This window comes from Rhamphochromis longiceps, linkage group LG4 (assembly GCF_057381845.1).
Source record: "Rhamphochromis longiceps isolate RC_006_pf linkage group LG4, R_longiceps_female_GT1.1, whole genome shotgun sequence".
Classification (NCBI taxonomy): Eukaryota; Metazoa; Chordata; class Actinopteri; order Cichliformes; family Cichlidae; genus Rhamphochromis; species Rhamphochromis longiceps.
The window spans coordinates 38,321,389-38,333,926 of record NC_140560.1 but is presented as its reverse complement, the minus strand read 5'-3'; the positions used below and the strand labels follow the sequence as shown (position 1 = coordinate 38,333,926).

Here is a 12,538-nt window from a genome sequence, read left to right as displayed (position 1 = left end):
ACCTTTCAAACTTCCTCTGTAACCTGATGCTCAGTGAGCCCGGTGAAAACAAATAGTCCCCACACACTAAAACACTGTGAGTGAGGGTTCAGGTTGAGCCCGGTTTATGCAGTTTGTGGAGAATACAGCACACAGCCCTGTGTCCAAACACAAACTAAACACATTTATCACTTATTATAACATTATTATAAACACATACTAGAGATGGCACGATACCACTTTTTTATGTCCGATACCGATACCGATATCATAAATTTGGATATCTGCCGATACCGATATGAATCCGATATAATGTTTTTTAATCAACAAAACTGTTTTTTAAATATCTTGCTGCATTTTGTATAAGTTCATACTCAAGTTTAAAACAACAACTACACTAAAGCTATTCTGTTATACCTGTATGCAAAAAAAAATATTTCATAGTTCAGCAATACTGATCAATCTAATAAACTTAAACCTACACCATCCTCCCTATTCTGGTATTTTAAAGAGTACTTAGCAGAAATATTAAGCAACCTAACTAATAGGGTTCCAACTCCCAGCAACAACAAAAATAAATAAATAAAAAATAGGGAACCACCCCTCACGCTCCACCTCATGATGCTTAATCGACGTAATCAACCTTAATTTGATGCAGTGTGAAAAAAAATGCACAGAAATCAATTATTTTTCAAGAAATATTAAATAGATTCAACATCTTTCTTCAACAAAATTGCAGACTGCACAGATGGTACCTTCCCAAAGGAAAAAGTACTATAGCTTACTAGGGTATATATATTAGACTTAATAGTCACTATATACAGTAATTGACTTCTATTCATTTTACATCAAATTAAAACTTTGTGTGTCAGATAATTAATTATTAAAAGCTCGACATTTTAAATGAGAATAAGAAAGAAAAGTATGTCTTTGTGCCCCCTTTTCCCTGTTCATGCCCTATCGGCCCCCCTGGCTAAACTTTGCTAGATCCGCCCCTGCACAGTTACCAGAGTCAGCTACGTAGAAAAAGATCCTCGAGTAGAAAGTAATATTAAATACATTCTAACAACAGCTGATCAAGCTTAAACGTGCTGCTGTTGTTCAGCCGCTGGTTTCCTCTTTCTGGTGCAAAGTGGGCCAAAAGCAAACAAGAGAGACGGACTTGCGACAGAAAAGCCGATCAGCTGATCATTAAGCAGTTTCATGATTGAAGTAGCAGCAAGAAGAGGCAGTCGCTTGTTAAGCTTAACGCAGGAATGCTTTACAAACATTCAGAGATGGACTTACACACTTGCTTTACTTCTCTCGGGGATAACTTTGTCGGAGATGAAATGCCAGGTTGCTAGCGAAGCTCCGCCACAGCCGCTCTATCACGTGATGCATACTGCTCCGACGTGCTAACGTTCTGAGGTGAGTTACGGCGTGTTGCAAGTTTTGTGAGATGCTTTCGTGATATTTAATGGATCGGATTACATTTTTTATTTTTCTCCGATATCCGATCCAGTAATTTAGGTCAGTATCGGACCGATACCGATACGTAATATCGGATCGGTCCATCTCTAACACATACTACAGTGGTAGGTTTATCTTATTATTGAGCTCTTATCTGTTCATGCAGATGTTCAGCTTCTGTTGTTTTCTGAAACATCTTAATGTAATAAACTGTATAAAAGCGAAATGCGTTCGCACCTTGTTAGCATACAGAATTATAACGTGCAGAGTTTTTACCTGATGAGGAACTCCAGCCTGCGGCGTGGAGTCATGTGACCCGCCTCTAAAAACTTCAGTGGAAGCAAATTCTTTTTTCTCTTATTCAAGTTCTTCTCGACATCGCACAAAACACACGATGAACATGTGTGATTTAAATATTTTAGCATTATTAAACATACAGAACACTGTTACATGTGGTTCTGTATGTTTCGTGTAAGATGTGTCCCTGTGTAATAACACAAAACGTGTCTAATAAGATTCAGATATAAAACATGTGCTGTGTTTCTGTCTGTGTGTGAGGAATGCAAGAGCACGTATCCAAACCCGGGTGAACCTTCTGCATGTTTACAGCCTGTCGAGGACTTTGACCACAACTTTGTAAAATGTGTTTAGCAGGTTGTTTTCAGAATAAAAGGCCTGGCTGCATTTCAGTGATGAAGGCCCTTCTTTCCTGTACCGAGCTCTTCCTTTGACTCTTTCTGTCTTTAGCTCTTCACTTGTGATTTGTGGCGATAAAACAGTCAAAAGGGAATATTTCCGAGGCCTGTGAATGTTTACCTCCAGGTTTGAGGTGTGCGTCGAACGACAACTTTTGGACCGTCCCATTTCTAAGTGTAACCACCACCAACAACAGAGTTTGCAGTTACAGTAAAACCTGTTCTTATGCCCGGCGGGTTTTCAGACACACTCTCACTACAGTTCTGTCATTTCTACAGATTTTTAATGAAGAGCGAAAAAAAACCCCTCAGTCTGAAATCAGGACACTGTGTCACACCCGGTCACACATACCAGCAACTGACACACACACACACACACACACACACACACACACACACACACACACACACACACACACACGCACTGAATCTAAAAACAGACTCATATTCCCCATAATGCAGGTGTGGGACCAGGACCCCGTGACATAGGGTTTACAAGTCCACTGGAAACGCTTTTATCTAGACAGACACAACAATACACAAAAATGTAACAAAGCAAATGTCTTCAACTACAACTGGGTACACACACACTCACTCACTCACACGCACACACACACACACACACACACACACACACACACACACACACACACACACACACACACACACAGATAAATTGAGGGTTTGTTGTGTTTTACCTGCAGTAAAAGTCAGATCCAACCATCCTACTTCACTTTTTTCTCTTCTGATCTTGGAGGGGCGAGTCCCGATCACTCAAACAGGTTTCTCTCTCTCTCTCTCTTTAGCTCCGCCCTCTCTGACCTGCCAGTCCTGGCTTGTCTTCTTTCCCCTCCTTTCCTGAGATTACATCCTGTCTGCCAAAGAAGCCACAGTCAGACCCTCAGTCCTCTCTGGGCAGACCAACAGCGCCCTCTGGTGGCCCTCGCCGGTGGTTCATTATTACCCGTGCAGTGGGTACATATGTAATTATGTGATTTAAAAAAAACATGGGCACAAACAAACTGCACGCTCTTAAACTTAATCGAAAGTTCAAAATGTAAAATAACATGGACTTTCAGTGCTTTTACTCCATTTAAAACATGACGTCATGTTTAATTTCCAGTGTTACCAAATTAACCTGGAGTAAAGAAATATTTCTGCCTGCTTACAGAGGCTGCTGCAGCCTCCAGGTGTTACTGAGCTCACTGAGCTTAAACGCCGGACTGTGAGCTCAGGTAGGTGACGACCGTCTGCAGGCTTCTCTGAAGCTTGATCAGGAGATCACGTTAACACCCAGAAGCAGGACATGGGTGAACCGTCAGGGTTTTGTTTTTAGTGGCGTGCCAAACAGACTGTTGTGTGCCCTGCCCCTGATGTTAGCCAGGTAGCTGGTGACCTGGTGGAGGTTCTGAGATTAATTAGTAAACGATTCATTTGGGAATGATTTGGTTTGATGGGCACACCTACGCCCGCTGGTAAATCATCGTGTACAACTCATGCTTCAGATGGAGGCTGTGCTGGACCTGTAAGTGTAACCGGTGTGTTCCTGCATTGTCTCCGACAGAAGGGTAGAAGGAAACACCTCCAAGTAAACAACTTTCCAGCTCCTCTCCCACAGGGGAACTGTAGAAAAGGGGCTGCATTTATTTTTACATTAAACATGAAGTACAAACTTACATGGAAAAAAAACACCTGACATACCTGACAATGAAAGAAAGACCTCCAAGTAACATATAAACAGTGTGGACGAGCGTGAACCAGACTCACTACACTTTCATGCTAGCATTAACAATGCCTCTACACACGAGACACACACGTATTACACACAGCATTTAGTAAAGACAGTCGTAATGACGACAATAACGAACTAAAACACACAATGACAAACATCAAGGTGGATAAAGATATAATTTGGAATAATTCCCCCACAGGAAATTATAGGAAAGGAGAGAGGCCAAAGGGGTAGCCCAAATTTACAGGGTTGCACCAAAGAAGAAGAAAAGGATACAGAGGCGCTCTAACTGATAATAAAGATGACTACAAACTTGGAGGTCCTTAAGGTCGGGTATACCAGGGACAAATGTGGGTTTTAGAACATATTTTGTGTAATTATAACCATATGTAATTAATGACCCAGTTGCATAAAGGTGGAGCTGATGGTGGAGCTGTAATACAGAGTTTGGGTCTCAGAGGCAGAGATCATGTAAAACAAGTTTATTGATTATTTATCAATAAACAAACATGGATTTGTATTTCGTGCTGATGAACGTGATGCTTCTGGAGCTTCAGGCGAAGACCCGTCATCTCAGATCTGAAACAGAGAAACAGTCGAATAATCACAGAGTCACATGATCACTCTGTCATGCTGGTTCTGGCGTGTTTCACAAGTTCACACACCACTCCTCACCATCGTCATGAAAAAGTAAAAGTTTTACCAAATAAAGGTAATTTTTTAAATGTTCTCTTAAAAAAATAACAAAATCATTCTTCTTGCTTCAGCTCGTGCTCTGCTGCTGTCTCAGTGCGAATAAAGTGAGGACATTTCTACAGCTTCATTTGGAAAGAGCAGGTTCATCACCTCCCATGTTGATATCGGCCAGACGCTCAGTCAGATGCTCAGCGAGATCGTTCCTGGCGATGGCCCCAAAAATCTCAGTGGTAATGACCACGGCCTGATGGGGGCGATGCTGCATCATCAGATCCACAGTTTCATGTCGGTCTGCCCTCTCCTGCTGGTATGCAGGCATATCCCGCATCCTGAGTCCCAGTTGCCACTTGAAACTCTTAAACTGCTCCTCAGTCAGTCTATTCAGCTCTTCCAGGAGCAGTATCTTGACCTGTGCCCTGTTAAAAATCACACAACTTTAGATTCCTGCAGAAGAAAACTGGAAAAGCATTAAAATAATTCTGCTTTCCTCTAAGACAGACACTTCCTCACAGCCAATCACAGAGCAGCGATCAGGAACGCTCGGCAAGAAGTGAAACAGGAATGGCCTGCAGCGCTCTACAAAGGTGGATGGTCGTCTTATAGAGATAAGGGTGATTTCAGAAAGCATGAATGTAAACTGAGTTGCACGCACACAACAACATAACCACGAACACCCTCCCCCACCCAATTTTCCAACGACTTCTTCCTCGTAAAAACGCCAAAGAGTTTCAGGAAGAAGACGAACGTGAACGGATTGTGCGAATAGTTTAAGGGTTCATACAGGAAGTTTCACTGGCACGTTTATCCTAATCACATCCATAAGAAGGAAGGAGGTCGACAGTCAAGCAGAAGTCTCATTAAAAGTTCTTTAAACACTCACTGATTTTCTTCCATCGTGCTGTGTCCGCTCGCTCTGAAGAAGACTTCCTCCTTCCTCCTAGCTCTGTGACGTCAACACGCAAGGACTCCTGGGAATTTGCCCTGTATGCCTAGAGCCGTAGAGCTGTACAGTATATTAATAAATACGGGAAGCCAGACAGAAAAGAGAAACTTTGCCATATAAGCAATGTTTGTATTGAAACTGTGACGTGTAAAGTACCAAAATAAAACCTATATGAGTTTATAATTCTAATGTTAGAGATCCTGCAACTGGCGTTTGGGCTGTGCAGAGGTCTCTGTCTTCTGGAAGATGATTGAATAAAAAGAAATATAAATGTTTTAACACTATGAGTCGGTTTTCTCTGTTCTATCATGGGGACAAAAGAATCGGGGTTAATAAAATGAAACCAGAACACAACAACTGCAGAGGTTTACCTGAACACAGGTGTACTCTCAGTCTGTGTCACGGTTCTGGATCTTTGACCCAGGGTTTTGTGTTTATGGACTTTTCCATCTCATTTCCTGGTTTTGTTTTCTTGTGCTTATGTTGTTTGGTGGTTATTTGAGGTTGTTGAGTTTCCTTTCTGTGTTGTTTCCATGTTTATTCACCTCTTACGTTCTTAGTCTAGGCGTGTAGTGAATCTCCAGTTTTTACTTGGCGTAGTATTATTCTTGTGCATTAGTGTTAAAGATACAGGAGCATGATCGCTGACAGCTATAGGATGAATCTCAGTGTCTGAAATGTTACTCAGCAGTGAGCTGCTGACCAGAAAATAATCCAGACGAGAGTAGGAGTGATGGACATGTGAGAAAAAAGTATATTCCTTAATGGTGGGGTGAAGGGAGCGCCATGCATCGCAAAGACCAAAGTCGCTCATATACTGTTTGATTATATTTGTGGACTGCCAGTTACGCTGAGTTCCCGCTGTATTGAGCCTATCCATGTCTTCATTTAGTCCAAGGTTGAGGTCGTCTCCAAGAACAAGTGTGCCATCTAAGTGTTCAGAGAGTGCACTGAAAAACCCGTGAAAGAATGAGGGATCATCAACATTTGGACCATATACACTTACTGTCAGGGCTCTGTGTGCAGGCGGATGGAGAGGAGGATCCAAATGCGAGACTCTGAGACTCTGGAATTGAATTGAGACTGAATTGAAACTGAGAACCTTAGCTTTATTGCTGGTGACAAACGAAACCGTGAACAGACCAATGACACCGAGAACTGAACACACAGGCATAATTCTGAGGGTACGACGCGACACTGACACAGAGAAACACAGGGCTTAAATACACAGACGGCAGTAATCAAGGGATGAGAGACAGGAGGGGAACACACCTGGGAGAAATCACAGCTGACGAGACAGGGGAAACGTAAACTGAGCACACTCACATACAACACAGACCTTCACAATAAAACAGGAAACTCAGACACATGGAACCAGACAAGACATTGAACTAAACAGACAGATTCACAAACAGACGGGGTGACGCCATAGACAGACAGATACAGACGCAGGCTCAGAGGCAGACCGAATATAACACGTAGAACTCAAACAATAATAATAATCATGATAATAAATTGGAAAATGATAATAATAAACTTAAAGCGCTGGGTCACCGACCCAGGACCATGACACTTACAATACATAGCTTTTTATCAAGTATAGATAGTTTAATGATTTAGAATCTGCCCTCTGGATCTATAACTGTATCGAGTACTGTGAAATTAATATTTTTATGTATTAAAATTGCTGCTCCCCTTTGTCTAGAATTATAACAAGCTGAGAACACATTGGGAAACTCAGGTGTTTTAAGTTCATTCGAACCTCTAAGAGGTCTGTGGGTCTCTTGTAAAAGGACAACATCTGCCTGTAGTTTTTTGAGTTGGTTAAATATTTTTAACCTCTTTTCTCTGGAGCCAGCTCCATTTATATTCCATGTAACAAATCAAAATGTAACATAGTCAAACATAGTTTGACTATGTGTATGCATAGTTACTAATATGAGTAGGCTTGGCTTAAGTGTGTGTATCATATACGACTGTGTGCGCTGTCTGACTGATGCAAATGCGCTGCCGTTGAACGCATGACTGTGCGTGATCGTGCTGTGCCTATGTGTAGAAATAAAGGATGCTGTTTGTGGATGAGTGTGGAAGCAGGTGATCGAAGCAGTGAAAGAAATAAAGAAAGAAACCAAGGACAAGGGTGAGCAGCATAAAAACAAGAGGGGGGAAAAGAGAGAAGAAAAAAAAACCCGGAAACATTCCAATTAAATCACTGACGGAGAGTGACGGTGTTAATTCTGCTATCATATCACACTTAAGATGCGATTTGATACTGGTAAGTTAAAACAGATGTTAATGTTAAGTTAATGCAAGTTAGTGTGAGTGGCAACCTCACGGCCCCCAAGCGATGCACTCTGTCGAAGGCGATGTTCTTTACGGTGGATTTTAATGAAGCTTTTCACATGATATAAAATCATAAAAGAAATATTAACTAGAGGGAAAGGCAAGATTGAATAAGTGGGTTTTTAGTCGTGATTTGAACAGTGCAATGGAATCAGATGCGCGGAGGTCGAGAGGAAGGGTGTTCCACAGTACCGGGGCAGCCAGGGCAAACGCACGGTCACCTCGGGACTTCAGCCGAGATCTGGGTTGGGTCAGAAGTAGTTGAGTGGCAGATCTCAGTGTTCTAGCAGGAGTATGTGATTTGAGAAGTTCACTAAGATAACTTGGCACTAATTTATTAATAGTTTTGAATGTAAGGAGTAATATTTTAAAGTGAATACGGTACTTTATGGGCAGCCAATGCAGGCTAGCTAGAACAGGAGTAATAGGGCAAAATTTCCTGGTACCAGTCAAAAGGCAGGCTGCTGCATTTTGGATTGTTTGCAGTCTAAGAAGAAGAGAAGAGGGAAGACCATAGTACAAGGAGTTACAATAATCCAACCTGGAGGTCACAAAAGCGTGAATAAGCTTCTCCAGGTCCTCATGCGGAACATAATGCCTAGCCTTAGAGATAAGGCGCAGTTGGTGGCTCACCCCAGGGCTGTGTGCTCAGTCCACTGCTCTACTCTCTCTACACACACGACTGCACTCCTCGCCACCACAGCAACATCTTTGTGAAATTTGCAGATGACACCACAGTGGTGGGGCTCATTTCCAAGGGAGACGAGTCTACGTACAGAGACGAGGTGGAGCAGCTGACGTCATGGTGTAAGGCCAATAACCTCCTCCTCAACACTTCAAAAACCAAAGAACTCATAATAGACTTCAGAAGGAAAAAGGCAGAGATCCAACCACTATTCATAAATGGGGACTGTGTAGAAAGGGTGGCAAGCTTCCGCTTCCTGGGAGTCAATATAGAGGAGAACCTTTCCTGGAGTGTGAACACCTCCGAGCTGCTGAAAAAGGCCCAACAGAGACTGTACTTCCTGAGAATTCTCAGGAGGAATAACATCACACAGAGACTGCTGGTGTCCTTCTACAGAGCCACCATTGAGAGTGTTCTAACTTACTGCATATGCATCTGGTACACTAGCTGCACAGGGGCTCAGAGGAAAGCACCCCAAGGGATCATTAACACCGCCCAAAAGATCACTGGCTGCCCTCTCCCCACACTGGAAGTTCTACACAACGCCCACTGTTTTAAAAAGGCCCAAAACATCATAAAAGACACCTCACATCCTGGCCACTCCCTGTTCGAACTGTTGCCCTCAGGCAGACGGTACAGGGCAATCAGAGCAAGGACTAATAGACTCAAACACAGCTGTTATCCAACTGCAATAACACATCTGAATACTACAAAAAAATGTCCATCACGCCACTCTTGTGTTAATCTATGCACGGTCTGAAGCATGTGTGTGGGAATGTATGTGAATGTTTTACTGTTACATCTTATTAGTATTTTAAGTATTCTATCTATTTTATTTATTGAATTTTATTGTTTTATTTATATTTTGATATTGCTAGGGATGATGCAATGATCGGGGACCATTCTTAATTTCGTTGTTCTCATGACAATGACAATAAAGTTTCTGATTCTGATTCTGATTCTGATTCTGGTGGAAGCTAGATCTCACTACAGCAGACACTTGCTTATCGAGTTTGAGCGAGCTATCCAGCAGTGCGCCCAAGTTACTGACATAGTCACAGGAAGAGCTAGCAAAGGAACCCAGGGAAGCACAGAGTTGGGCACGAGGGATTTTACTGTTGAACACCACAGTCTCAGTCTTCTTATCGTTTAAAACGAGGGAATTACTCAGGAACTCTGAAATCTTGGGTGACTTGGATGTCTATTTAGCACATCAGTCTGATCCTGCGAAATCTGATGCCTGTGAGCTCATTAACAATTACCCAAATCTTTTCGGTGATATACCCACTCAAACGCACGTGCTAAGTCACGATATTGATGTGGGTGATCACAAACCAATAAAGCAATATGCCTACAGAGTAAATCCCACTAAGTGTGCCATAATGCAGCAAGAAGTCCAGTATGTTCTTGACCATGGTTTTGCCCGTTCCAGTAATAGTTCTTGGAACTCACCATCACTGCTCGTTCCAAAACCCGATCAAACCTCCCGTTTCTGTAACAACTACCGAAAGGTAAACGCTGCTACAAAACCAGACTCTTTCCCACTCCCACGCATGGATGACTTGGTCGGCCGTGTGGGCTTGGCAAACTTTGTGACCAAACTTGACCTCCTAAAAGGATACTGGCAAGTCCCATTAACCAATCAGTGCCTTTGTGACACCCGACCACTTTTTGCAATACACATCATGCCGTTCGGGTTAAGAAATGCTCCCGCCACATTCCAACGACTGATGAACACTGTGTTACATGGAGTCATAAACTGCGAAGTGTATCTGGATGATATAGTGGCCTATTCATCCACCTGGACTGAACACCTCAAAACCCTCAGTGAAATATTTGACGGCTTGCATGATGCTTCACTGACACTAAACTTGGCTAAATGTGAGTTCGGAAAGGCTGTTGTAAGCTACCTAGGGAAACAAGTAGGACAGGGTCAAGTCCTCCCTGTTGCCGTGAAAGTGCAGGCAATATTAAACTTCCCAGCTCCGCAGACACGTCGGGAGCTGCGTCGTTTTCTAGGCATGGCAGGTTATTATCGTGTGTTCTGCAAAAACTTCTCCGAGGTAGTAGCCCCATTAACCAGTCTTGCCAGTCCAAAATCACCATTTGTGTGGTCAGAGACATGTCAGTTTGCTTTCGAAGCTGCCAAAGCTCTGCTTTGCAGTCCTCCTGTGCTGGCCGCCCCTGATTTCACACGTCCGTTCAAGCTTGAGGTGGATGTCAGTGCTTTGGGGGCTGGTGCAGTGCTTTTGCAGGAGGATGAACATGGCATTGACCATCCAGTCTGTTTCTTTTCCAAAAAATTCCTAAAACACCAATTACATTACAGCACGATTGAAAAGGAAGCCTTAGCCTTATTGCTAGCCTTGCAACACTTTGAAGTGTACCTTGGGTCCAGTCCCCTTCCAATCGTCGTGTTTTCTGACCACAACCCTCTCCAGTTCCTAACTCGGATGCAGAACAGCAACCAGCGCCTTATGCGCTGGTCCTTACTCCTCCAGGACTTCAACATTGAAATCCGGTACAAAAAGGGCTTAGAGAATGTCATGGCTGATGCCCTCTCTAGGTCATGAATCAAACATTTCATTTGGGGTTAAATGTTTGATTTTTGGGTGGGAGGAAATGTAATGATCCAATGTTATCAGTGTTTGTTTTGTGTGTGACTCCTCCCACCAGACAATGGCTGTGGGTGTTTTCCCCTTTTCTTTTATTAGCAGATGGACACTTGGGCGTGCCTGTTGAGTAGTTGGCTGGAGTCTCTTCCTGTCCTCGGATTGGATAATTGGTTTATCACCTCCAGTATTTAACCACCAGATGACAGCCACCTGGCCCCCCTCTCTCCTAGCCTCCACCATCCAACAAAGAGCCTGTGGTTTTGATTCATTGTTTCGTAGAGTGTCTTTGCCCATTGTTTTGCAAGTATGACCTTGTGTGTGTGTGTCTGGTGTTAGTACCTTAATCTTGTAAATAGCTGTCAGTGTTTCCTCTGCTCTTCGTCAGACTGTTAATCTACCCTTGTGGTTCTCCGTGTTCCGTGTTCTCTGTTCCTTGCGTTTGTCAGCTTAGGTTTCCTGTTTTAGTTCTCTGTTCTGTTTTGGTTTTTAGTTCTGTGTTTTCTGCCAATCAGCATTAATAAATCAATAGCTCAGCTTCAGTTAACTCCTTCCTGCCTATAATCATCTGCATTTGGGTCCTCGCTTCGCATGATCTCGGTCTCATGGATCTTATTTGAAATTTGGTGGTTCGATCCCCGGCTCCTTGTAATGAGAGACAGAGGGAAGACTGCCAAGTCATAGGACACAGAAGACCAAGGTTAAAGTTCAAAATGCAAATATTCAATCCAACTGGACATCAGCCAGAGAAGCAAATAATTCCGGTAAGGGGTAAAATCCAACTTCCCAAAAGTGACAGACGAGGAGATAAAACAGACTGAAGTACAGCGTGACCACTGATAGACAAATAAATGATTGAATCAGAACCAACACACTGCTCGGCCTACAGATCAATGACATCAACATCAACGTCCATGAACTACAGGACTCCTGGCCTAACCAGGTAGCTCTTCTGTGTTGTGCCGTCCTCTTAGCCAGAGGTTGTTTGGTTTCCCCGATGTATAAATCCTGCCAATCCTCCTGCACTTAACAGCGTACACTATGTTACTCTGTTTGTGTCGGGGGACCCGATCCTTGGGGTGGACCTATTTTTGGCACAGCGGGTTTTGGGGTTTAAAAGCCACAGAGACGCAGTGTTCAGAGAAAACTAGTCTCAACTGCTCCTGACATGTACGGGATCACTACAGGTTTTCCCTTAGTCAGAGGTTGTCCTTCTGTCCTGGATCAGCTGGAGCTTTCTTTTGGTGCCTTCCCAGCTTTGACAAAAGTCCAGCTGGGAAGGCTAACCTGCCACTTTTCATATCCTCCCTGGTGAATTTGATGTGTCGGTCCACTGAGTTAATGTGATCCGTGAAATGTGAAACGTCCTGAGATTTGATTTTCACCCAGGTGTCATCCATA

General features: G+C 43.2%; 1 protein-coding gene and 1 long non-coding RNA gene across 5 annotated transcripts in view; both read right to left on the bottom strand.

Moving 5' to 3' along the window:
- The window catches only part of LOC146672355 (rho GTPase-activating protein 27-like), a 42,631-nt gene extending 39,701 nt beyond the window's left edge, over positions 1-2,930 (bottom strand). For both annotated transcript variants that reach the window (XM_085404937.1, XM_085404938.1), the window contains exon 1: positions 2,825-2,930. The gene's annotated coding sequence lies outside the window, so the exon portion shown is untranslated. The remainder of the gene's footprint in view (positions 1-2,824) is intronic.
- An 894-nt stretch (positions 2,931-3,824) lies between these two features.
- LOC146672354 (uncharacterized) lies at positions 3,825-12,538 on the bottom strand. 3 transcript variants are annotated; one of them, XR_014911554.1, is made up of 4 exons: positions 11,480-12,538; positions 5,435-5,557; positions 4,705-4,970; positions 3,825-4,437 (listed from the first exon to the last, which is right to left on the bottom strand). It is a non-coding gene; the product is annotated as an uncharacterized LOC146672354 (long non-coding RNA). The 3 variants fall into 3 exon arrangements; XR_014911555.1 differs by lacking the exon at positions 11,480-12,538 and adding an exon at positions 6,504-7,598; XR_014911553.1 differs by lacking the exon at positions 11,480-12,538 and having other exon boundaries at positions 5,435-7,598.